General features: G+C 44.4%; 1 long non-coding RNA gene across 1 annotated transcript; it reads right to left on the minus strand.

The window, feature by feature from the left end:
* Positions 1 to 1,165: 1,165 nt before the first annotated feature.
* On the minus strand, positions 1,166 to 27,446 carry LOC146404901 (uncharacterized). The gene is made up of 2 exons (XR_014842348.1): positions 26,493 to 27,446; positions 1,166 to 1,988 (listed from the first exon to the last, which is right to left on the minus strand). It is a non-coding gene; the product is annotated as an uncharacterized LOC146404901 (long non-coding RNA).

Here is a 27,446-nt window from a genome sequence, read left to right on the forward strand (position 1 = left end):
CCCACAGAGCTGGGCCAGGGATGGAACCTGCGTCCCAGGACTCGAGACTCTGTGATCCTGTTGCACCACAGCAGGAATTGCTGTGTTCTTTTAAGAAGTGATTGAGTTATAATTTGCTCTATAATATATGGTTAGTATAAGAGCAAAATGTTTCTCTTTGCTGACAGTTTTTGTTTGTTTGTTTGTTTTTTGCTTTTTTGGGTACCCACAGCATATGGAAGTTCCCAGGCTAGGGATCAAATTGGAGCTATAGCTGCTGGCCTATACCACAGCCATAGCAATGTGGGATCTGAGCCGTGTGTTCGACTTACACCACAGCTCATGGCAATGCTGGATTCCTGACCCACTGAGCAAGGCTGGGGATTGAACCAGCATCCTCATGGTTACTAGTGGCATTTGTTTCCGCTGTGCCACAAGGGGAACTCCCTCGCTGTTACTTTGGATTTTTGCCATATGTAGAAACAACATTGCCTTTTTGTTTAAAAGTAACATATATCCTCAAGGGATTCGGAGACACCATATCAAATAATTGCCCCTAAAGATCTTTCTTATACATTTCCATTCCTACTCACAGCAGCTGTTTAAAATGTTTCTGGTTCCTCGACCACTATCAATCCCCCTTACACTCAAATTTTCCTTCCCCATTCCTCTTCCTATGTGGGCTTTTAGTATGTTAGTTATATATTTACTAACAGAGAACAAAGAACACACTAATATTCTATGTAACTGGGATCAACTTTAAAATTTATTTGGAAATAATCATGTACTAAGTCATGTATATAATGGTTTGCTTGTTTTTTGGTCTTTTTAGGGCCATACTCATGGCACAGGGAGGTTCCCAGGCTAGGGGTTGGATTGGAGCTGTAGCCGCCAGCCTATGTCACAGCCACAGCAATTCAGGATCCAAGCCGAGTCTGTGACCTACACCAGAGCTCATGGCAACCCCAGATCCTTAACCCACTGAGCAAGGCCAGGGATTGAGCCCGCATCCTCACAGATGTTAGGGAATACCCAAGTCATGTATATAATAGTATCATCATACTTTAAGGTGCTGTGATTATTGTTTAAAGGCATCAGAGGGAAAACTGATCTCAGACAATGTATTCCATTGTGTTATTACCATTACACAATTTACTTTGAGATAAAGTTGGAACACATTGTGCAATGTCATAACATTTTACTTGTAAGTAAATAATAAAATGTGAACTGAAGAAAATGGGCAAAAATTTTTTTTTTACTAAATTATAGTTGATTTACAATGTTGCACCAATACCTGCTGTAAAGCCAAGTGACTCAGTAATATATACATACATGAGAATGTATCTACACATCCTTTTTTAAAGTATTATTTTCTATCATGGAAATTGGAGACTGGCTATAGTTCCCTATGCTGTACAGTAGGACTTCACTGCTTATCCATTCTAATGTAATCGTTTCCATCTACTAACCCCAAACTCCCAGTCCATCCCACTCCCTCCCCCCTCTCCTTTGGCAATCACAAGTTTACTCTACACGTCTCTGAGTCTGTTTCTGTTTTGTAGATAGGTTCATTTGTGCCATATTTTAGATTCCAGATATAAGCGATATCATATGGTAGTTGTCTTTTTCTTTCTGACTTACTTCACTTAGTATGAGAATCTCTAGTTGCATCCGTATTGCTGCAAATGGCCTAATTTCATTGTTTTTTAATGGCTGAGTAGTATTTCATTGTATATATGCACCACATCTTCTTAATCCATTCATCTGTCAATGGACATTTAGGTTGCTTCCATATCTTGGCTATTATAAATAGTCAGCACAGCATTTTTAAAGGCCAGGTGAGGGGGGGGGTTGCAGGGTATCTGATTAGCTTGTGCACAGTTCTGTGATTGGTTGGTGGTGAGGTAACAAGATGGTATCACAGGGATTAACATTATCAATCCTGAGGCCTGGCTGTGCTCATGATCATCAAGTAGTTAACATCTTCCATTTGGCGGAGGTTTCTACATCTGTAAAACAACCGAGGAAATGTGCATCAGATACTGTTATCTAGGTACTTCAGAGAGGAGTAAAGAAGAGGATATGGAGGAAGGGCCTGTCCTGAGAAAGTCCCATAGGGTTCTGCTCAGTTACAGGCAGCTCTGGGGTTTGTTGGTTCGTATTGATATTCTATAGTTTTCTGGTTTTTGTTTTTTAATGGCTGCACATGTGGCATATGGAAGTTCCCCAGCCAGGGGTCCAATCGGAGCTGCAGCTGTGGCCTACTCCACAGCCATGGCAACACAGATGCAAGGTGCATCTACGGCTTATGCAGCAGCCTGCAGCAATGCTGGATCCTTAACCCCCTGAGTGAGGCCAGGGATTGAACCTGCATCCTCACAGAGACAACACTGGGTCCTTAACACTCTGAGCCAATAGGAACTCTGATATTCTGTTTTTGATCATTGTTTTCAAGCCTCAGACACAGGAAGTTTTCTCTGGAAACACAAGGCTAGACTCCAGCAAGGACTGCTGAGTTTTTACCCTATCCTTGCCCAATGTGTCTGGCTCCAGCCAACTTTGCTTCAATTTAAACTCTCTGGTGGAGGAGTTCCCATCTTGGCACAGCGGAAACGAATCTGACTAGGAACCATGAGCTGTGGTGTAGGTTGCAGACATGGCTCGGATCTGGTGTTGCTATGGCTGTGGTGTAGGTCGGCAGTAACAGCTCTGGCTGGACCCCTAGCCTGGGAATTTTCATATGCTGCAGGTGTGGCCCTAAAAAGACAAAAGACCAAAATAAATAAATAAATAAATAAATAAACTCTCTGGTGGAGTTCCCATTGTGGCTCAGTGGGTTAAGAACCCAACATGGCGTCCACGAGGATGTGTGTTCAATCTCTGCCCTCCATCAGCGGGTTAAGGATCCAGCATTGCTGAAAGCTAGGTGTAGAATCGGAGCTGGTGTTTCTGTTGCTGTGTAGGCTGGCAGCTGTAGCTCTGATTCAACCCCTAGCTCAGAACTTCCATATGCTACAGGTGTGACCCTAAAAAGAAACAAAAACAAAAACACTCTAGCTTTAAGACCAAGCTGCCATCTCTAAAGACATTATGGCTAACAGTACTAATAAAGACTACAACTTACTGAGCGCCACTACGTTTCTGTCAATTTACATATTTTATAGAGTGCTCACAACCGCTCAACATGGTAGGAATTATTATTTTGTTAAATAACTTGCCCCAAATCTACAAACTACCAAAAATCAGAGTCAGAATCAAACTTCTGGGTGAGAATGCTGTACTCTAACCATTTGATGTAGATCCCCAGAACTTTGTCCCTTTGGAGAAAGAATTTGGCAAAGAGACTGAGGGTAGTGAGGCAAGTAAGTGTTTATTTAAAGAGAGAAGAGAGGAGCGGAGAAAGCACAGGCACAGGCAGGTGAGGCGCAGGGCTGGAGGGGGAGAGAGAAAGAGACAGAGAGAAAGAGCAAGAGAGGAAGAGAGAGAGGAGAGCAACACATGCTTTGGAGGTCGTTCATAGCACTTGTATGGGGTAGTCCTTCCAGGTTTCTCCAGCCAATCATCCTGACTCAGGGCCCTGCCCTCAGATGGATTTTAGCACCAGGGTCTCTGGGAAGTTGACAGGATGTATTAGGTCTGGTGCCCCTCCTTTCTCTTAACCCTGAGGAACCTTTCTGCCAGTGTGTAGTTCCCGAGGTCTCCTAGACCTCAAGAATAAGAAATCAATGATCTCTATCTTCCATCCAAGCAGGATGCAGATTTTATCTTTTTTTTTTTTTTTTTTTTTGTCTTTTTGCTATTTCTTTGGCCGCTCTCGCGGCATATGGAGGTTCCCAGGCTAGGGGTCTAATTGGAGCCGTAGCCACCGGCCTACACCAGAGCCCCAGCAACACGGAATCCGAGCCGCGTCTGCAACCTACACCACAGCTCACGGCAACGCCGGATCGTTAACCCACTGAGCAAGGGCAGGGACCGAACCCGCAACCTCATGGTTCCTAGTCGGATTCGTTGACCACTGCGCCACGACGGGAACTCCCAGATTTTATCTTTTTTTTTTGTCTTTTTTGTTGTTGTTGTTGCTATTTCTTGGGCCGCTCCCCGCGGCATATGGAGGTTCCCAGGCTAGGGGTTGAATCGGAGCTGTAGCCACCGGCCTACGCCAGAGCCACAGCAACGCGGGATCTGAGCCGCGTCTGCAACCTACACCACAGCTCATGGCAACGCTGGATCGTTAACCCACTGAGCAAGGGCAGGGACCGAACCCGCAACCTCATGGTTCCTAGTTGGATTCGTTAACCACTGCGCCACGACGGGAACTCCCCAGATTTTATCTTGAAGTTATTTGTCCACAGGGAACAGATCATAGCTGCTCACCCTGGGACCCATCTATCTCCTGCTTCAAAACTCTGTGTGCTTTTTCCAGCATTCTGCACCTCTTTCATTAGGGTCTCAGGAAGCTCAACAGAGCAATTAACATGTAGCACGTTCATTCTACGTCTGTACAAAATGAGACTGGCACATGCAGTTTAAATTTTAAAAAAGAATCTGGAAGAAAATACTTCAAAATACATACTTCAGTTTTCTCTAGAATGTTAGGTGATTTTGTTTTTTCTGTACTTTTCAATGTTTTCTAAAAATTTCTCAAGAACATGTATTATAGGTATAAATAGGAGAAAGCCCTTTCAAAAAGAAACAGGCAGGAGTTCCCATCGTGGTGCAGTGGTTAACAAATCTGACTAGGAACCATGAGGTTATAGGTTCGAGCCCTGGCCTTGCTCAGTGGGTTAAGGATCCGGCATTGCTGTGAGCTGTGGTGTGGGTCGCAGACTTGGCTTGGATCCCATGTTGCTGTGGCTCTGGCGTTGGCCGGCGGGTACAGCTCCGATTAGACCCCTAGCCTGGGAACCTCCATGTGCCGTGGGAGCGGCTGAAGAAAACGCAAAAAGACAAAAAACAAAAACAAAATACCGACAAAAAGAAACAGGCAAAAAAAGATTGTTCAAAAGTGAAGCCAGCTGTAGGTGGGCAAAGTGTGAAAGAAAAACAACAGGGTCCAAGAATAGACACAATTTATGTACTCTGCCCTCATTTGTAGAAATGATTCCATTTATGTACTAGATAAGTTTCTGAAATGTTGATTCTGTTAAGTGGAAGCCTATTTTAAATAGGATAGGGAGAGAGTTCCCGTCGTGGCGCAGTGGTTAATGAATCCAACTAGGAACCATGAGGTTGCTGGTTCGATCCCTGCCCTTGCTCAGTGGGTTAACAATCCGATGTTGCCATGAGCTGTGGTGTAGGTCGCAGACACGGCTCGGATCCTGCATTGCTGTGGCTCTGGCGTAGACTGGCAGCTACAGCTCTGATTAGACCTCTAGCCTGGGAACCTCCCCTATGTGGCGGGAGCGGCCCAAGAAATGGCAAAAAGACAAAAAAAAAAATAGGATAGGGAAAGTAATATATAAGTAAGTATTATAGTAATTCCCTTTGTAAAGTGTGGATGAAAATGGTTATCTGCCATAATAATAAACAGTGGATGTGGCTGCCATCAAGCCATCGGCCACTGCAGTCTTGCCCTACCCATTCCCGCCCCCTCCTCCAAAGTTCACCCTGAGGGGATTCAGGATGGAGAAAGCAGGATACTGGCCCAAGATAGCTAAGGTGCATATCAAAGGAATGATTTGAATGCGCCCGGACTCTTGCATTTTCCCATACAGAAGAGCACTAAATTCATTAACTTGAGATGTCTGTTTTTTAACTAACAGTAATCTTTTGATATTCCTACAATCTAGTTTTTGTGGCAAAAAATCCTATGTATCCTGGCTCCTCTCTTTCCTCTTGCACATCCCCTCAGAGGCTTAAGTCCTCAGTATATCCACCAAATAAAACACAATTCTCAACTTTTAGGTTGTACATCTTTGTCAGTCAACAAAAGTTACAATAATATATTTGTTTATACATTATAGTTTACAAAGCATTTTAATATATACTTTCTAGTTTGACCTTTCCAATATTGATGTGTGAGGCACTGCCCTCTTTCTTCAACAGGCAATAAACGAGTCTGAGATTCAGAATTTTCAGTGCATTGACCAGCAGATATTAAAAAAAAAAAAAAAAAAAAGAAAAAAGAAATCTATCTAGTACATGTCTCTCTCTCTCTCTCTCTTTTTTTTTTTTTTTGGTCTTTTTGTCTTTTTGCCATTTCTAGGGCCGCTCCCGCGGCATATGGAGGTTCCCAGGCTAGGGGTCTAATTGGAGCTGTAGCCGCTCGCCTACACCACAGCCACAGCAATGTGGGATTCGTGGGATTCGAGCCGCGTCTGCAACCTACACCACAGCTCATGGCAATGCTGGATCCTTAACCCACTGAGCGAGGCCAGGGATTGAACCTGCATCCTCATGGATCCTAGTTGGGTTCATTAACCACTGAGCCATGAAGGGACCTCACGTCTTTTTTTTTTTTTTTTTTTTTTTTTGGCTACACGCAAAACAGCATGTGAAACTGGACATAGACCCGCACTAGAGCAGTGACCCAAGCAGATGCAATGACAGTGCTGGATCCTTAACCTGCTCTGCTACAAGGGAATTCCTAAAATTCATGTCTGCCCAACCTGGTCTTCTTTCCACTATTCCAGCCTGGAATCTAGTTACTTAAAATAATAATTTCCATGTCTACTTGATGTGAATTTGTTTTTAAAGCATTTCGTTCATTTATTCATTCTAAAGCTACTGAGTGCCTGGTTTGTGCTAGGCCTCCTCCCTTGACTGGGGCGCCACAGCAGTGCAGTAAACAGACAAGTAGATCCTGGTCTCTTGGAATTCAGAGTCTGTGGGCCAGGGCTCGGGGTACAGGAGACAGAAGTAACCACACAGGATTATGTCAGATGGTGGCTAATGTACCATGCAGCTGGCAAGCTAGATGTTAGGGCAGAGAGACTCACTGGGGTGCAGGTAGGGGCAGGTCATTCAGGAAAAGTTTCCTGGGGGGTCCTTTCAGAGGAGATGGTATTTGTGCTGCACCTGGAAGAGGAGGCCACTAATGGCTGGGAGGTTAGAGCATCCAGTAAGGGGGAACACTGAGAAGTGATGGGGATGGACTTGGTTGTTTGAGGAACCAAGGGAAAGTCTGTACGACTGGAGTGGGGGCGCTTGCAGGGCTGGTGGACTACGGCTAAGAATCTGGCCCATGACTTACTTTTGGCCTCCCACAGAGCAGGGGAAGACAGCCAGGCTTTCCTTGAGGATAATGTATGAGCAATAGCCAGCAAGGTCTGGTGGGTTCCAGGCCCAGCCTTGGCATTGACTCTGATAGCGATGGAGTAGGCACAGATAGTTGCAGAAGTCCCAGTGAGGGGCCATGGATAAAAAGGGAACCTAGGGGATGTTGAAAGACCTCTGTAAGTTAATAATTGTTGGAGTTCCTGTTCTGGCGCAGCGGAAATGAATGTGACTAGAAACCATGAGGTTGCAGGTTCGATCCCTGGCCTCACTCAGTGAGTGAAGGATCTGGTGTTACTGTGAGCTGTGGTGTAGGTAGCAGACACGGCTTGGATCTGGCCTTGCCGTGGCTCTGGCGTAGGCCAACGACAACAGCTCCGTTTAGACCCCTAGCCTGGGAACCTCCATATGCCGCTGGTGTGGCCCTATAAAAAAAGAGACAAAAGACAATGCCCACCCCCCAAATAATTGCTCAATAAAGCCATCAAAACAAAGCAGGCTTGCTTGACTAGTGGAGGTGCGAGAATTGCCTCAGGTCATTTGATGGGGGATGGGATGAGGCCTGCTTTCAGATTCAGACCAAGGGCAAGAGTTTCAGGACCACCCTGCTGCTGATTTGAATACACACTTCACCGGATACTAAGGAGGAGCTACTGCTCAAAGAAAGAGGAAGAGGCGGTCTTTTCCCATCTCCACTCCCCTGGGATGATAAAGCTGTAGCCCACCAGATCTTGGGGGCAGAGGCTCCTTGCCTGCCCACTTGTATCTCTCACAATCGTCCTATCCTAATAAATCTATTTCTTGCCTGTCACTTTGTCTCTTGCTGAATTCCTTCTGCGTGAAGGCTTGAAGAATCTGGACCTCAGTAAGTCCAAATATCAGGTGAGTGATTCTAATTTAAAACTGTGGGTTTAAGTCCCAATCTGGGTTTAGGCTAGGCTTAAGTCCTGGCACGAGGGTTCAAGTCCTAATCTGTGTTCTGGCTAGGTTCAGGTCGTTAGTGCTGTCAGTTTCAACTCCATCCTATTCTTGGGCAAATGGCTCCCTGCATTCCCAGCCTCAGTTTCCCCACCCATGAAGTGAGAAGCTGTCATTGTCTTCCTCTCCTACTGAATTCATTGTCCCCCACTCCGCTTCCTCACAAGAATATAAGTTCTGTGAAGACTAGAATGAGGTCTCTTTTTTATATATAACTTCACACCCCCACCTATCCGTCCATTCCCACTCAAAAGCATTGAGGCCGGTTTTTGTTAAATTATGACAGATCAATTGATACAGAAGGCAAGGGTTTAAGAAATACACAGGGGTTAGAATAAGCTGGATTTGTTGACTAATTATAAAAACTGGCAATAAGACTAGCTATAAAAAGAAAAAGAAGGCATGTGTAGGCCCTACAGCTGGCTGGCTGCTAGCTCCCAACCACCCTCACCATCTGGGGCCTGGGGGCAGAGTCCTACCCCAATTCTTTCTCCTTCATACTAGTGAGTTACTGGGGAAAAAATCTGCCATCTTGCCTGATAGGCTCTTTGGAGGTCTGACTTCTTGGTCTGGAAGACTTCTGGGATGAGATTTATTTGCCTGAACAGCTCATATTTCATACCCATGACTCTATCCTAATTATACCTCCCCTGAAAAATTTAGTGAAAAGAAATAGATGATGTTCGCTCAACTTTAACCTTAGGAATAAAAGAGCAAGTTTTTCAAATGCAAAGCCAATCATTTACCCCCCAGCTCTCCTGGGGCTCCCCATCACCCTCAGGAGGAAGCCCGATGTCCTTATGGAGACCTTTAAGGTCTCTAGTGCCTACCTCCTCTCCCAGGGTCACCCACACCATTCCATTCTCTGTCTTCCTTCCTTCTATAACCGAACTAGTGCCCTGTGGGGCTCCTAGGCACACAAGCCTTTGTGTGTCTTCCATTTCTTGTTTTTAGGGAAAAAGCCTCAGTTTCCATGACCTTCCCTAAGTTCCAAAGGGCAGTTGCTAAGCAGAGAAGGGAGGGGATGCAAAGACCAGGGAGGAGCAGTGCAGACTTGGGGCAGGGTCCTGGCTCCTCCTCAAGGAATGTACGTAATATCTCTGAGCCTTTCTGTAGAACTAAAACCCCCAACAAATGGAAGAACTACTTGAAGCATTCTTTATTCTGGGAAGAAGGAGGACCACCTGAACCAGTCCTGGGCCACTGAACACCAACTCTGAAAGACAATAAATGCAAGCTTGCCTCTACCCTGATCCTTATCTATGACCCTATTTTCCACTCTCCAAACTATAAAACCACCTCCTAACCCCTTCCAAGGGGGCAAGGTCTTTAAGGCATTCACCTACTGTGGCCCCCTTTGCCTGGCAAAGCAATAAAACTATCTTTTTCTCCTTTACCCAAAACTCTGTCTCTGTTTCACTTTGGCACTGGCAGAGGGTGAATTTGGCAACTCTGATTCCTAGTGTTGGCCATCCTGATATCTCTCCCAAGGCTGGGAATTCTCTTCACCTTTCCCACTGACCCCTTTTTGGCCTGAACTCATGCTTATCTGCATCCCTCACTCATCAGTGTGAGTGATCCCACCAGGGACACAGTTTGTCCTGCTCCTTGTTCCCATAGCCCTCCAAGCCCCCCCCCCCAGTGCCTTATCATAATTTGCTTTTATTGCCCAGATTCCCTTGATGGCAGGGGCTGTGTTTGTCCTGGTCACACTGCAGCCTTCCTGCCTCACCCAGCGTCTAGCACAAAACTTTGCTGAATGGATGAACAAATGAACCAGGAAGGCCCTCGAAGCTTTTCAGCATGGCTTAGATTTTAAGTGAAATTTAGGGAATCTCTTGAACTTTTGTTTCTTTAATTCTGGCAACTGTTGAAATGAACAGGGCCTGTGGCTAGGAACAGGAAGGTGAGATAACAGTATTGGTAGGGTATTTTTATTTTAAGTATGTATGTATGCATGTCTTTTTAGGGCTGCACCCATGGCATATGGAGGTCCCCAGGCTAGGGGTCGAATTGGAGCTGTAGCTGTTGGCCTACACCACAGCCACAGCAACACAGGATCCGAGCCATCTGCAACCTATACCATAGCTCACAGCCACACAGGATTCTTAACCCGCTGAGCAAGGCCAGTGATCCAATCCACGTCCTCTTGGATACTAGCCAGGTTTGTTAACCTCAGATGGGAACTCCAACAATGGTGGAGTATTTTTAAACTCTTAACCTCAGGCTCTACTCTAGGCTCTTTACATGAATTATCTCATTTAATCCCCACAATTGCTATTGTTATCCCCGATCAGCAGCCAGCCATGGGGGGAGATGATGATTACTAGATGGGAAGAAAATCAAGACTTGAACGTAAGTGCTGAACACTTTAAATAGAAAAGCAGGCTCGGAGTTCCCTTTGTGGCTCATCGGTTAACAAACCCGACTAGCATCCATGAGGACGTGGCTTCAATCCCTGGCCTCTCTCAGTGTGTTAAGGATCCAGCATTGCCGTGAGCTATGGTGTAGGTCACAAATGTGGCTTGGATCCCGAGTTGCTGTAGCTGTGGTATAGGCTGCGGCTGCAGTTCTGATTTGACCCCTAGCCTCAGAACCTCCGTATGCTGTGGGTGTGGCCCTAAAAAAAAAGCAAAAAAAAGCTCAATCCGAGTCTGGTGGAAGAAAGAAAAGGGGCCCCAGGACTCTGGCTTCGGGGCTGGGAAGTGATTCTGGGTTGCTGGGTTAACCATAGGCAGAGTTTACCCAGTGCTTAGCCAAATGCTAGGAATTGGGCTGAGGGCTTTATGTGCATGCTTCATCCAACCTACACAACAGCTTGTTGAACTTCAGAACAGTTGAGTCACCTGTTCCACGTCACATAGCTGGTTAGTGATGGAGCTACAACTTGAGCCCAGATTGACTTGAGACTCAGTCGGTTCTGGCTGGTGTAACAAAATTCCATTGGTTGGGTGGCTTGAACAACAGATATTTATTTCTCACAGTTCTGGCAGCTGGAAAGTCTGCGATCAGGGTGCCAGTATGGTCAGGTTCTGGTGATAGCCCTTTTTCCTGACTTGTAGATAACTGCCTTGTCTTCCTGCTGTGTCCTTTTTCCTGACTTGTAGATAACTGCCTTTTTGTCTTCCTGCTGTGTCCTCACATGGCTTGGAGGGTTGGTGTGGATAAAGAGAGTGTGCATAAGTGTCTCTCTCTCTCTCTCTCTCTCTCTCTCTCTCTCTCTCTCTCTCTCTCTCTCTCTCTCTCTCTCGCCTTTTTTTTTTTTTTTTTTTTTTTTCCTTTTTTCTTTTCAGCATACAGAAGTTCCCAGGCTAAGGGTCAAATCGAAGCTACAGCTGCTGGCCTATGCCACAGCCACAGCAACGTGGGATCTGAGCTGCGTGTGCGACCTACACCACAGCTCATGGCAATGCCAGAACCTCCACCCACTGAGCAAGGCCAGGGATTGAACCCGCATCCTCATGGGTACTAGTCGGATTTGTTTCCGCTGTACCACCGACTTGACTCCTGAGTTAGTCTCTTCCTCTTCTTCAAGGTACTAATCCCATCAAGGGGACCCTATCCTCATGATCTCATCTAAACATTCACCTCCTAAAGGCCTCACCTCTGAATAACATCCCATTGAGAATGATTAGGCTCCCACATATGAATCTTGTGGGGGTTTGGTCTGTGACAACCCTGAAGTCCACGTGCTCACTGGGGGTATCCTAAATGGTCCATGAAGCACCAAGTTCTGGTTTACTTCTTGAATTAACTGAATGCACTTACTTGAAGCAATGAGGCTATATTAGGGATTTATACAAACAATTTATACTGCCCAGGTCAGCAAGTCCAGGTCTGTAAGAGTAGATACAGAACCCACTTTTGTCCAGATAGGAAACAGATGCTTTTAACTGAGATCCCTCAGTCTGGAGGCCCTGAGAGAATCCCATGAACTCAGCCTAGTCTCTTGATTCCAGATTATTTTTGGCTAGTGTTTCAAGTAATTTCTCTGCTTCCTGGTTGAACCTCTTCCCTCTGACATCCTCGAGCTGGGTTTTCTGTCCGCAGTCAGATGCCCAAGGTCTCTTTCTTACAGTTTCTGCTTCTAGAGCCATTTCACTTCTCCAGATATGGTGATCAACTCGTCCTTATTTGCTCAGGATTTTCCTGGTTTTAGCACTGAAAGTCCTCTGCCCTATGTCCCCAAGTAAACTGGGACAGTTGGTAACTCTACACCAGAAGAGAGTAGAGTAATGTTTTTTCTCATGCACACAGCATTTCTTTAGCTCTTAATATATACAGTCTGTTTGAGCCTATGACAAAATTTCATCTTCGTTGCCAGAAATTGGCAGGTCCTAACCTACCCATGTATTTTAGCAGATGTGGTTGGTTGACTTCTTTCATGCTCCTATGTCCCCTTTTACACACTAGATGGCAGGCTCTCCCCTTGTCTAAAGAAATACTGCGACTATCACGTACGTAACAGGCCTTCTGGAAGTGCTAGGCATGTGGGGAAAACTGTGGGTCAGAGGACTGAGAGAGAAGTGAAGTATATTTGTTTATGGGACAGAAATAAGTAGATTAATAGAAATGGCAAGTGTTAAAAAGCAAAAATAATCAGATTCAGCTCGAAACCCTTCAAGCATTTTTAGGGTGAGAAGAAAGGCGGACTATTTTACTGCAGAGTGGGTCTATTTTCACCATCTGGCCCGAATAATGCGTCCATTGTGAATAACATGTATAAAGGAGGAAAAATCTAACTGGAGTTAGAGAAGCTAAATGCAGGGAACAAACATCTTCTGGGTTGATTTAATTACAGCTTTGGTTTTCTGGGTAAGTGAGCAACACAATTATAGGAGCCATCCCTTCAGGTGTGTGTAACCAGGCCCCTCTGAGTGGCCAAAGACAGGCTAGCAAGCTGGGGGAAGAGGCCCCTCTGCAGGCCGGATGACTCATTCCACCTGCAGAGAGCACACTTGTCATGCGCCCTGATCATCTTCCTCCAAGCTAAATTTATATTCTAAGAAAAGAACACTGTGGTGCTGAAGCTGGCAGGAGGGAGCAGGAAGAGATGGGAGGGCAGAGTGGCATGATGTTGGAGTGGGTCACAGTTGATTCCAAGTGCATTCACTATGTACGGGTTTTGTGAGTGAGTCCAAGGGATTTTTTTTTTTCATGGAGAAAGTAGTATGTAAGCAACTCTGGTTTTCACTTTAAGCATCTGTACCCTCCCCCTTAAATCTGAGTAAATATTAACACTGAATGAATGAGGCCCACAAATCATGAGCCCCTTTCAAAACCTTATTTGAGTTAAGGACTGACATACTGCTTTTCATAAGCCATACTTGTTAACCCACAGAACAGTGGAGCTGGACTGGTTCTCAGTAACCCAGTGGTTTTCAAATTGTTGGAGGGTCCTAGCTATCCAGAGTTTCCTTAAAAAGCTATACATTTGATTCTGTACATGGGATAATTTTTTTTCTTTTGTTTTTGTTTTGTCTTTTTGTCTTGACTAGGGCTACACCAGCAGCATATGGAGATTCCCAGGCTAGGGGTCTAATTGGAGCTGTAGCCGCTGGCCTACGCCACAGCCACAGCAACACGGAATCCCAGCTGCGTCTTCGACCTACACCACAGCTCAAGGCAATGCCCGATCCTTAACCCACTGAGCAAGGCCAGGGATTGAACCCACAATCTCATGGTTCCTATTCGGATTCATTAACCAGTGAGCCATGACAGCAACTCCTTTTTTTTTTTTTTTTGTCCGCCCTGTGGCATATGGAGTTCCCAGGCCAGGGATCAGATCCAAACCTGCGTCCCAGTGCTCCCAAGACACCTCAGATCCTGTTGCGCTACAGTGGGAACTCCCACACATGGAATAATTTAATAATGTCTAAAGAAACTGTTACCACTTTTATCTTCTTTATTATGGGCTCTGGAAAAATCTGGTTTGAAAAACTACCTTATTAAAAATGCAAATTTGAAGACCATAGATCAGTTTCTCAGGACGAGAATGGTGGCCTTCCCCTAGAGCTGATCATGCAGCAGGATTAAACTCAATTGGACGGTTGCTCCTGTCAGAGTCTAATCATAAGATATTCTTTTCCTGTACTGGATTCCAAGTCCTTTGAACTCAAGGACTGTACTGGATCCCAAGTCCTTTGAGCAAGTCAAAAGAGGTCTCCAAGGTGTGAGCCTGGAGTGGAGTCAACAGTATTGGAGACGAGGAGGTTACAGCATTGTTTTGTTCTTTTTTATGGCTGAGTAGTATTCCATTGTATGTATGTCCTACAATGTTTGATTAGGTGTTTTAAAATGTAATGTTGAATATTGAAAGTAGCTGATAGTTTTTGAGCACTTATTATGTTATGCACTTGACATAGCCGGTTCTCATAGAAAGGTCTATAAGGAATAATGGTATCTTAATACAAAGAATGTGGGAGTCCTACACTGTACTAGCTGAGAGGAGGGATTTTGCTAAAACACAGGCTTGAGTTTGGTCCTGCCTCCAACACTTCCCACCTATACGTGAGGTTGAATTTCAGTTTCCTCAAGGTAATATCCAGCTTATAGGATTGTGGTTGTATGGATCACATAAGATAATGCATATAAAACATTTAGTAAAATGAGCATTGCTGAGTGCCTATAAATACTGATGAGTATTTTTCAAGTGCCTATAAATACTGGCTTAAAAATGATACCTGTATGTGAGCTTCTGCTGAGTTCCTGTCCTAGTCCCTAGGTACAAATTAACATTAATAGGGCATTGTGCCTGCATCTACCTTGAAGTGTTTACAACCTGACTGGAAAGTAAGACAAACATGGGCAGATGTTTGTTTGATCCAAACTTTACATATTTCAGAGTAAGGAGAGCAATATAACTTTAAGCTAGGGGTAGGAGTCAGGACACAAAGACTTTTTGCAAAGCCAATTATATGTCCATATATTTGATATCATGTCATGCTTAAGGCAACCATGCAAGGTAAATCATGGATAATCCCAACATCCTGGCCTTGTTTAATCAGGTTTCCTGCAGGTCTACCATATCCTGGATACAGTTTGTATGGGTGGACCCAGGCTACTTGGAATAAGCCATGGGTATAAAAAGGAACAGAACAGGGAGTTCCCATCATGGCGCAGTGGTTAACAAATCTGACTAGGAACCATGAGGTTGCAGGTTCGATCCCTGGCCTTGCTCAGTGGGTTAAGGACCTGGCATTGCCATGAGCTGTGGTGTAGGTTGCAGATGTGGTTCGGATTCTGTGTTGCTGTGGCTCTGGCGTAGGCCGGTGGCTACAGCTCTGATTAGACCCCTAGCCTGGGAACCTCCATGTACCAAGGGAGTGGCCCTAGAAAAGGCAAAAAGACAAAAAAAAAAAAAAAAAAGGAACGGAACAGATCTGCTCAGACTTGAGTGTGCTCAAGATCAGCTGGAAGACCTCAGCCTAAGACACTCTGATTCAGTAGGTCTGGGGTGGCACCCATGGGTTTGCATGTGGGTCTGGGGACTGCACACTGTGAGCAGGGCTGGAATGAGAGTAGTCCAGGGATGCCCAAGGACACACCTGTGTCTCCTGCTTACCAGTGTGAATTCCATTTACTCCTACAACTTTGACTTGTCCGTATGCAAACAACCCTACTGCTTACCTTGGATGACCTAAGGAGAATTTCTCAGTCTTTCAGAAGATCCATTTCCTCATTTGAAATGGAAATGATAACTATATCACAGGGTTACTATGAGAACTAATGAGATAACATACGCTGTGTAGTGCCCAATTGCCATGGAGCCTCCCTTTCCCAACCACAGAACCCACAAACCTCCTCCATTCCTGGCTTCTCTGTCCTCTGCATCTCATTTACAATATATAAGGTGTGTGTCTGTCCCTGTCTGTCTTAGCTGACTCTTTCTGGTCCTGGAGCCTCATCTAGGACTTGGCCTGACACACCTGACTTACAGGTCTGCCAGAATTCTTCTCACCCAACACCTAATCATATTTCTTCCTTCACTGGTCTTTCTTCTTGCAATTATCTTAAGGCATTGAGTCCATGTTTCTTCTCGAAGGGGATTCATTTTCTATTCTCATCACCCCTGCTTCATCAGGAAGATACTCTTCTAGCAAAATACAGCTAAAATGCCCTACAGTTGGCACAAGGAAACTTCCAGGAATAAGGTATACATTCATTATCTTGATTGTGGTGATGGTTCACATACATACATATGTCAAAACATCAAATTGTATGCTTTAAATAGACGCAGTAAATAAAGCTGTTTTTTTTTTTTCTTTTTTTAAAATAAACACTCTCAAATCATTGCCACAGTTTTCTAAATACTGATTCAGGTAGAGAATACCACATATGAGGCAGAGACTGTGGGCAGAGGAGGTGGTGGGAGACTAAGACGCAGGATAAAATACACAAAAGTTAGAAAGAGACCGTCAGCATTTTGAAGGACATAGTAAAAGAAACTGGTTACTTTCACTTCTGGGAAGGTGACTGACCAAGACTGCAGTTAAAATAAATCTGGAACTATTTTTATATGGGATTAACAGCCTGACAAGCAAAGTGCCATCCCCCTATTGAATGGGACAGAAATGACATAGGACACAGCAAAGCCTTAAGAGGAGTCCTTTTATAATCTCTTAACCCATCCTAAGTGCTGCTGTCAGGATCACTTTTCTCAGAGATCATTTTCATCATGAGCTCTTGCTCTCCCATTTCCTGTAGTGCTGACTTACATGGACAAACACAATACCCACCTTGCTTTTCTCCAGCTTTTGTCCTCTACATCTGTTCTAATATACCCACTGGCTCCTCCTAGCATTTCCTCAGCAATCCTCAGATCACCTAGTTCCTTTGTACCCTAAGGCTGCCTGCCCTTCCCCCCTTCTCCCCTAGAATCCAAGCTGCCCATCCTTTTAGACCCAGCTTAATTTCACATCCTCTGCAAATCCTTTCTTGGCTTCACCACTAGATGATAATTTATCTTTCCTTTCATTAAAAACCTATCTATAGAGACTATATTTCTGAACCCAAAATTGGGACATGTGGATGGAGAATTTTGTACTGTTGACAGATGTGAGACAGTCTGGGAAATGTTGCTTGAATGCTCAAAAATTGGACTCTGGAGGACATTTTGATGGTGTAGGGCCAGGGAACAAAACATTTGAAGTGGTGATTGTAAAGGGCATCCTGGATGCATGGTCATATCTGTCCTTTGGCTTTTGACATGAGCTACATACAGTGCATTATTAAATTCTTTTATTCATATTGTTTTTCTAAAACTGAGCTTTAATTACCTTGGGGAGAGGAACCATACCAATACTTAGATATATTCCCAACACCTATGCAGGGCTATAGAGCAAAAAAAAAAAATGGTTATAAATAAGCGATTTCAAATCCATAATCTGTGGGAAAATTATTCCCATATAGCATCACCATCATCCACACTTCCTTATCCATTCTTCTGTGAACAGCACCTCACACCTGGGATGTAGCTCATATGAGTGGTGCAGTGGAGAGATAAGAGTCAGGAGCTGACCTTTAAAATCTTGTGTCATTTGCATCAACCTATAATCAATACTTCAGGGGAGGTAAAAATAATAATAAAATAAGGCATTGCTAAAATGTAGAGTGAATTTCTGAAATTTTAATATTTATATGAATGCCCCGAAGAGTTGTTATGGAGTTCTCTTGTGGCAAAGCAAGTTAAGGATCTGGCACTGTCACTGGAGTGGCTTGGGTTGCTGCTATTGCACAGGTTCAATCTCTGGCCTGAAATCTTCCACATACTGTGGGCTCAGCAAAAAAAAAAAAAAAAGAATCCCCTGAAGAGCTTGTTCAAATATGATTCCAGGACTCCATCCCCACAGATTCCATAGCATTGGGATGGTGCCTGGAAATTTGCATTTCTCACAGTCTCTCAGTTGAGGCTGATGCTGCTGATCTTTGCACTATACCTTGAATAGAGACGATACAGAATGCACGATGAAGGAAACAAAGGTTATTAAGACCTCTTTGTGAAAATAGTGGTAGAAACCCAAATTAAGTCTTCTTAAGTAAGAAAATAGATTTTTTGGAAGGAAACTGGAATAGGTAGCTCATAATGTGAGTGGAAAAGCTGCAGAAGCAGGCGAGGATCTGAGGACCTTGGGAACTGGATTTGAGGACTCAGTCATCATTGGAACCCAGTCTCTTTCTTTCTTCACTTTTATCTCTGTTTGGCATTATTCTCTCCTATTACCAATAAATTATCTTCATATAGTGGACATGGCTGCTGTAAATTTCAAATTCTTATTATCAAGTTCCATGTTTCATTTATTTATTGCTATATTACTGGTCACCCTAAACTTGGTGGCTTAATATAACAATAGCAATTTATTCTGCGCATGAATCTATAATAATTATTACTATTCTCATCTATTATTTGGGTAGGATTCTCATCTTTAGTCTTTAAGCTGGGGCTCAAAGACTAAGAGTGACTTGACAGCTGGGATCTGGAACCGTCTGAGGGAGACGTCACCTACTTGTCTGGTGATTGATGTTAACTGTTGCCTAAGACCTCAGTGAGGCTGTCAGCCAGAACACCTGTTCATGACCGCTCCATGTGACTGCTTAAGCTTCCTCACAGCATAGTGGCTGGGTTCTAAGATAAGTATACAAAAAGAGCCAGATGGAAGGCACATTAGCTTTTTTTTTACAGGGCCTCGGATACCACAAAGCATTAGTTCCACTGTAGTCCAAAACATACCCAGATTCAAGGAGAGGGAACATAAGCCCCATTTCTCAATAGGAGGAGTAAAAAAGTCACATTGTAAAAAGAACTAAAGTCTGGGAGACGTTGTGGGCATCTTTGAAAAATATAATCTACCATATTTTATAACCTGAGATACTAGACTTTCTCAATTACTATATGAAAAATCCCAGGAAGGAACTTTGACTGACCTGGCCATGGTCCATGGCCATTGCATTGACCAAGAGGGTGAAGTATAATGAGGACCCTAGCCTGCTCATTCTGTGCCTTGGAAACAGCCAAATAACACAGGTTCCCTATAAAATCGAACTTCCCAGGTTTTGGTCATTCTGGACACCAGAGTCCTAGCTACAATAATTGAGAAGGTTCACAGAGTTCAGATATCTATATGTGGAAATATCTGGAGGAGATTATTCCTCCTCTTCTTGGAGGAGATGTTATGGATTGAATGTGTCCCTCTAAAATTCTTATGTTGAAATGTAATCCTCAGTGTGGTGGGATTAGGAGGTGAGGCCTTTGGGGGGTAATTAGGTCGTGAGGGTGGAGCCTTATGAATGAGTTTTGTGGCCTTAAAAGAAGAGATCAGAAAGCTAGCTCCTTCTCTTTCCACCATGTAAGGATACAATAAGAAGTTGGCAGGCTGCAACTTAGATCTTATTCAAATCTTGTATTTAGCAGGTCTTTTTCAACACTGCTTTGGTGAAGGAAAGGAGGACAACGCCCTATTATTGCCAGGTGGGCATGGAAGTTCAGGTTCTCCTCCTGGCCTCAGTGGATACCTGCTGGGGAGAAAGACTCCTTGTTACTGCTGGACAGTGATGGGCGCTAAGGTTCTCCATATGGCCTCCACTGTCAGCAGGGGATGGGGGCATGAGGGGTTAGCTTCATTGTCACTGAGTGGTCGTATAAGTCCCAAATCTCCACCCAGTCTCCTCTGAGCCTCTAATACCACCTCAGCAGGGAAAGGGAGGGATGCTACTTGGGGAAAATCCAATGTCTGCATGTAGTTTCCACTGACCACTCCACATGGTTGGGGATGTTTGTTACTGCTCAGCAGGAATGAAAATCCCAGCTTCCCACCTGGCTTCTTCTGATTCCATACCAGTTGTGGGTCAGGGGTTGGAAGGGAGTTGGGGATGACTTATCACATCCTGGAAGAAGTGGAAATCTAGGCTCTCCATTCAGCCTTTACTGGTGAGGGTGTAGTGGGGGATGGCCACAACTTTTTTGTGGTGTTTGTTTGGAGTTGAGTGGTTTTTGTCTAAAAATTTTCTGTCTTGCTGGACTTCCCCTTTCCTGGTCCTTTGGCAAGAAATAATAGACTTTTCTTTGAGGTTTGGTTTTTTGTTTTGTCTTTTCTAGGCTGCACCTGCGGCATATGGAGGTTCCCAGGCTAGGGGTTGCATTGGAGCTGTAGCCGCCAGCCTACGCCAGAGCCACAGCAATACCACATCTGAGCCATGTCTGCAATCTACACCACAGCTCACGGCAACACCAGATCCTTAGCCCACTGAGCGAGGCCAGGGATTGAACCTGCAACCTCATGGTTCCTAGTCAGACTCGTTAAGTGCTGAGCCACGATGGGAACTCCTGTTTTTGTTTTTGTTTTTGCACTTATTGGCATTTCCAGGTTGCTAACTTCTCTAATATCCAATTTTGAGGCAAAGAAAACTTAGAGAACTCACCATTGTGCAGTTTCTCGTGTCCTGAGGTCCGTAGCCTGTCTGGATCTTCTAACTTTTTGAGTTTCTTATGTTTATTTTAATGTCTGCGGTTTTATTTATACTTAGCAAGAAAAATATATCCAGTCCATCTTCCTGGAAATAGTGGTCCCAGGGTCAGTTTTAACTCTACCACTCTGTGTGTCTTTGATCCTAGAGACCTATGCAGTTAGTGTGGATTCAGTGACCCAGTGATGCCTAGTAGCTGAAAGGTAGTTCAGCACAAATGGTGATTCTGCCTTGACTGCTGTGTGACTCTTGCCCAGTAACTGTTTTGTCTCTGATTTCCTACATGCCCTGACCTGGGTTGCTAGAAATGTAAGGTTGTCATATTCAAAACAAACATTCTTTTCTCTTTCTTTCTCACTTTCCTTGACCATTAACCCTGCCTCTGTTCCTTTATTGTTTGCTCATCTTTTTCGTCTTTATTTTCCCTCTTTCCTTTTCTTATCTCATTCTTCTTCTTTTTTTTCCCTTGTTTTTCTGACTTGACTTTTTTTTTTTTTTTTGTCTTTTTTTGCCTTTTCTAGGACTGCTCCTGTGGCATATGGAGGTTCCCAGGCTAGGGGTCTAATCGGAGCTGTAGCCACAGACCTACGCCAGAGCCACAGCAGTGTGGGATCCGAGCCACGTCTGCGACCTACACCACAGCTCATGGCAACGCTGGATCCTTAACCCACTGAGCAAGGCAAGGGATCGAACCCGCAACCTCATGGTTCCTAGTTGGATTCGTTAACCACTGTGCCACGACGGGAACTCCCCTGACTTGACTTTTAATGTAGCAACAAAGCAGCAGGCCACCCCTGAGAGTATACCATTTTGTCTTCGTGGGGTAGAGATGATGACAGGCACTTTTCTGTTGTGATTCTTATGTTTGTTTTCCTCAGCATATTTTAGGATACTTATCAGTGAGTATCACTCCTTGCAGGGGCTCAAATAAGGCTGAGGGGTTGGTTGATTCCTTCAGGGATCCCTGCTAAATGTGTTGCTTTACACTTTGTTGACTATTGCCACCTTGTGGAGTGAGTGGGAAACTCAGACGAGAGAAGGAGGCTCAAGGACAGATGGATATTTGGAAATAAGATAAAGCTGTCCCCTGAGTAAACTGCTCTTCCTGGATGATGACTTTTTTTCCTTGATGTGGCATAATTATTTAAACCACTTTGTGATTCTGATTCATACACATCCTTTTGAGGGGGAGTGCTGTGGGAAGCATAAAAAGTAAATTTGGAGTTCCAGAGAACTAGGATTGAAACTCAGCTAAGCCTTGTAGGAGCTATGTGACCTTGGGAAAGTCACCTGACATCTCTGAGCCTCTGTGAAAGAGGGAGCCATCCCAGTGTGATTCAGAGAAGGGCCAGATAAGGTTAGAGTGTCAGGAAATGTTAATTTTCTTCTTGTATTTGATAAAGGAAGGAGGGTCCATGAGTAAAGCATTGAGGGAAAGGCTTCCATCCAGGTCTGGGGCTGTGGCTGCAACTGGATGCCTAGAGTCAGAGGAGGAGGAACACTGAAGCTGACTGAGGTATAAAGTGCAAGATACTGTACTAGGTACTTAAAACAATTCTGTTATCCATCCAATAACTGTGTAAAAGGTACTATAATTTTTACCTTTTAGGTGGTAAACAGAAGCTTGGAGACATTAAGCAACATATTACATGGCTAACAAGCGGTATAAGTGGTGAAGTCAGTTTTTTTTTTGTCTGCTCCCGTCTACCCCCCACCTTTGTCATGTTCACCTGATGAGTGCTGGCAAGGATAGTATTTTGGGAAATTTGTTCTGGTTTACTCTGAGGCTACCCCATGACATCACTTTTAGAGTTGCTAAAAGGTAAAGGTGAAGGGACTAATAATTTGGCTACTGCCACCAGTTTCCACTTCTTCTACCATCTGTCAGGAGGGTGAAGCAGGGTTTGTCTAAAAAGAGTTTAGTCCTGGGCTGAAGTGGGACTAAAAGGGGGCTGAGGAGCTGGGCTGAGCTGGAAAAGGTGAGATCCTGAGTGAGACTTGTCTGACTAGGCAGAGCTTTTAGGGGATCAGGCCTATTAGATATTTCCAGAGACCCACAGCGGGAGGCTTCAGTGTGAGGGATGGCCTTGTGAGACTGGTGGGAGATGTTGGGAGTTACTGTGACTTAGGGGGCCTAGGAGATCGCAACTCTGTTGGGGCATGTTGGAACCACAGTTGTCCTTGACTATGGGTTGGTTGATTGGATATCTGGGCATATTACACTGGCTGGGGGACCTGGGGAAAACTTAGGTTGAAGGGTGGGCTTCTCACAGGGGGACTGCTGACACAATTACCAGTGTGGGGAAAGGAGGGTGTGTGAGTCAGAAAAGGAATGCATATTCTTTAACATTTGTGTCATGTTTGCTATTTAAAAAAGGTCTTTTACATCCGTCAATTGATCTATCATTTAACCATCAATGTGGGCTGAATTTACTATGAGCTTGCACCGTGCAAGACACAAGGGCTCAAATAAATAATGAGATAGACATACCCTCCACTCTCAGTGCATAAGGTTGTTGTTACAACTCTGAGAAGCAGGCAGATTAAGTATGATCCCATTTTCCAGATGGGGAAACAATGGCTCAGCAAGGTTAGGAGATTGCCTGTTAGAGCATGGAACGCTAGGACCCGAGCCGAGGTTTACTTGTTCAGGGGACCAGGGCTTCTTCTAGTACTCTATACAGACTATCTGTATTTGTGAATGTTGTGTCTTTTCATTGTGGAAACAGACTTAGCTCAGACAACTGCAAAGGGGTCCTCCTGCAGTGTGTATTAACACACAAATCTATCCTCTCACAGACTGGGCATGGACAGTGGAGAGTGGCAGAGAGAAAGGTGGATATAGGTGAGCCCATCCTGCTTCTTTGCTGAATTCACTTTGACCTTGTTTGAATAGCCTTTCTGGAATGTCCCAGAATGATACAAATAAACCCCCCATGCTCTCTTTTACATTTCTTTCTTTTAGCATGAGTTGGGAGCTTCTTAAGTTGGCAGTTTGGTACAGAAAAGGACTGAAACCATAATTCATCAACTATATTTGCTGAGATTATAATTACAAAACTACCTATTTATATATACACTCAAACGCAAACACAATCATGTCCTTCTCCAAATTTGATGGTCAACAAACATCCTTCCCTCTCTTGGATGCGCTCTCAAGGGTCTTGCCCTTTTTTGCTTTAGGGCAAGACTCTAACCTTGGTTAAATGTAACCGCCTTCTCTGTGCCTATATTCATGCTGCTGAAGATGGCTGGAAAAATACACAAAACCATACTGATTGGTCTTACTCTAAATTCACACTACAAACTTCAATGGAGCTGTCGAACTTGCTCATAAGTACTATTGTATCCTCACAGTCAATTTGCTGTCTCTCACTTACATAAGATGATATTTTGCCTGTATATTTCTATTATTATTATTAAAGACTATTCATAGCAACTTAATTTGTTAGCCAAAAATGGAAACAACCAAAACACCCATCATAGGTTAAAAGAGGGAGTTCCCATCATGGCTCAGTGGTTAATGAATCCGACTAGGAGCCATGAGCTTGCAGGTTCAATCACTGGCCTCGATCAGTGAGTTAAGGATCCGATGTTGCTGTGAGCTGTGGTGTAGGTCACAGATGAGGCTCAGATCCCTCATTGCTGTGGCTGTGGCTGTGGCTGTGGTGTAGGCTGGCGGCTACAGCTCTGATTCGACCCCTAGCCTGGGAACCTCCATATGCTGTGGGTGCAGTCCTAGACAAGACAAGGAAAAAAAAATAGGTGAAAAGATAAATGGTAGTGCATCTATTTAAGAAATACTACTCACCAATAAAAGGAATGAACTGTTGATACAAGCAAAAACATGAATAAATCTCAAAATCATTAGAGAATGGCAGAAGCCACACAATAAAGAGTCAATACTGTATGATTATATTTACAAAAAATTCTAGAAAATAAAAACTAATCTGTAGTGTCAGAAAGTAAATCAGTGGTCACCCGAGTGGTAGGGGGAAGCCAAAAAGGGCAGAAAAGAGGTGTTACAAAGGGACACAAGGAAAATCAAGACTACAATGAGGTTTTACCTGACATTAGTCAGAATGGTCATCATCAAAAAACTACAAATAATAAAGAGGATGTAGAAAAAAAGGAATTCTCCTATACTGGGAGGAATGGAAATGTAAATTTAGTGGGAATGTAAACTGGTGCAGCCACTATGGAGAACACTATGAAGGTTCCTTTAAAAACTAAAAATAGAACTACCATATGATCCTGCATCTATCCAGACAAAACCATAACTTTCAATGTTCACGCACCCCAATGTTCATTTCAGCATTAATTACAATAACCAAGACATGGAAGCAACCCGAATGTCCATAGACAGAAGACTGGATAAAGAAGATGTGGTATATGTACACACTGGAATATTAATCAGCCATAAAAAGAATGAAATAACGTCACTTGCAGCAACAGAGATGGACCCAAAGATGATCATACTAAGCCATACAAAGACCAATATCATATGATATCACTTACATGTGGACTCTAAAAAAATGATACAAATGAACTTATATGCAAAACAGAAATAGCCCCACACAAAAAGCAAATTTATGGTTACTAAAGGGGAGGGGGGGAGGGATTAAATTAGGTGTTTGGGATTAACATATACACACTACCATATATAAAATAGATATCAAACCAAGAATAGCACAGGGAACTATACTAAATCTTTTGTAATAACCTATAAGAAAAAGAATCTGAAAAAATATGTATGCATAACTGAATCGCTTTGCTGTACACCTGAAACTAACACAACATGGTAAATCAACTATATTTCGATTAAAACGAACACCCCAAAACAAAACAAAATACACAAACAAAAAAACACAAAGGGGCACAAGGAAGCTTAGAAGTGCTGGATATGTTAACTGTCTCTATTGTATGGATGATTTCATAGGTCTACCTAGATCTTAAAGCTTATAAAATTGTACAGTTTAAATATGTGAGGTTGATTAAATATCAATTATACTTCATCTAAACTCTTAAATTTTAAAAAATAGGAGTTCCTGTCGTGACGCAGTGGAAATGAATCTGACTAGGAACTATCAGGTTGCAGGTTCGATCCCTGGCCTCACTCAGTGGGTTAAGGATCCGGCATTGCCGTGAGCTGTGATTCAAGACCCCTAGTTTGGGAAACTCCACATGCCGCGGGTGTGGCCTTAAAAAAAAAAAAAAGTAAAAAATATAAATCAAATTTAAAAAATCTATCTAACCAATGTAAAAGCTGCTTCATGTATTTTCCTTTTGCATCTGGACAAGGAGCTACAAATTTTAACCTGTTGTTTAAGAGAAAACACACTAAGTCTTAGATCTGAGATTCTCTGGATCTTTCTACAATTTAAACTGGGTATACTGGAAAGAAACGTCACATGATTTTGATAAAAGATACTACAAACGGTTTCAAAAGGAAATGGTAAAAGGACACGATATTTCTGAACCCGCACATTAAAAACTATGACAGCTGTTGCATCCACTTTGCCACTGAGGATGGTGAGCAGAGGGGACTGCTGTGTCGTTGGGGTGGGAAGGTGGGAGAGGGGTCGGAGTCGAGGGTGCATTCACACTGGGACCTGCTACATTAGCCCTAGTGAGTCCACATAAAGAAACTTCCCAGGGCTTCTCACTTTCCTCCTGTCCTGTGGATCCAAAGTCCCATGCATGCAAGTTAAATTTCGAGGTCCCCCACCCCCACCCCGCACTGCCATGCTCCGCCTTTGACCAGTTCTACAGCTCTTCCTGATCATTCCTCGATAGGAATGTAGTAACGCTGCTGGAATAACGTCCCCTGCCCCCAGTGCCCTCGGTTTTGTACTCACAGAAGGGTTACGGGGCTGCCTGGCTCAGGTTTGCAGAAGCGCTGACACTGAAGCGTCGTTCACTGCCTGAGAGGACCTGTGCTCTGCTCTTTCCACAGGAGACAGGGACGTGTCCACCACCCGCGGTCTCCACGACACTGGCTGCCCTCAGGAGGGTCCCTCAGGGAAGCTCCCACCCAGGTGACAGCCGGGCGAGGTGGGGGGAGGGGCGGGTGCAGGTCCTGGTGGGCAAGGGTCTCGCGGGTCTCGCGGGTCTCGCGGGTCTCGCGGGTCTTGCGGGTCTCGCGACGGGTGCACGTCTGCTTCCGGGTCAGCGGAGGGCAGGTCGCTGGGGAGGGGGTCGACCAGCCCCAAGGGAGCAGTGGCTTCACGAAGTCAGAAAGGCGCAGGGGCCGAGTGGAGGTGAGTCGGCTGGCTCTCCTCAGGGAGAGACCTCGTCTTCTGAGGCAGACAGGTCTGAGGCATGCAAGTTGCCTGGGAGGACCGTTCTAGAACATTCGGTGTTGTGAGGGTCCAAGCATCTTCCTCTCTGTATTTGGCCAGAGCGGCTGGTGCGGTTTGATGCACACATCTGAGCAGAGGTGCTCACCCAGGCGTTGGTGGCCTGCAGGCCTCTACTGTTTGGCGGCCCCCCTGGTTTGTGAGGCCGCAGGGTCCCTCACCTCTGCTTGTAGAGACGGGTCTGCTCGTTGAATAAGTGGTTATCTGCCCTGCAAGCCGCTTCCTGAAAGCAAGATCAGGTGGGGTGGTGGGTAGGGGAGGGAGGGGTATCCATCTGGCTTGCCACTAAAACCTGCGACACTTAAGATCTTCCTTCATACTGTTGGAAACTGCAAAAACCGTGGCAACTGAAGGAGACAAACAGCACTCGGAGATATGGAAAAGCAAGGTTTATTTAGCACCGGTGGGGGCTCAGAAGAGTCACCTCAGAGTCTGAGCACCAGGTCTTTGTTC

Source organism: Sus scrofa, chromosome 3 (assembly GCF_054392235.1).
Source record: "Sus scrofa isolate SSC_HxYL_T2T_F1_AM1 chromosome 3, Sscrofa_HxYL_maternal_Yorkshire_Landrace_v2.0, whole genome shotgun sequence".
In the NCBI taxonomy this organism is placed as follows: Eukaryota; Metazoa; Chordata; class Mammalia; order Artiodactyla; family Suidae; genus Sus; species Sus scrofa.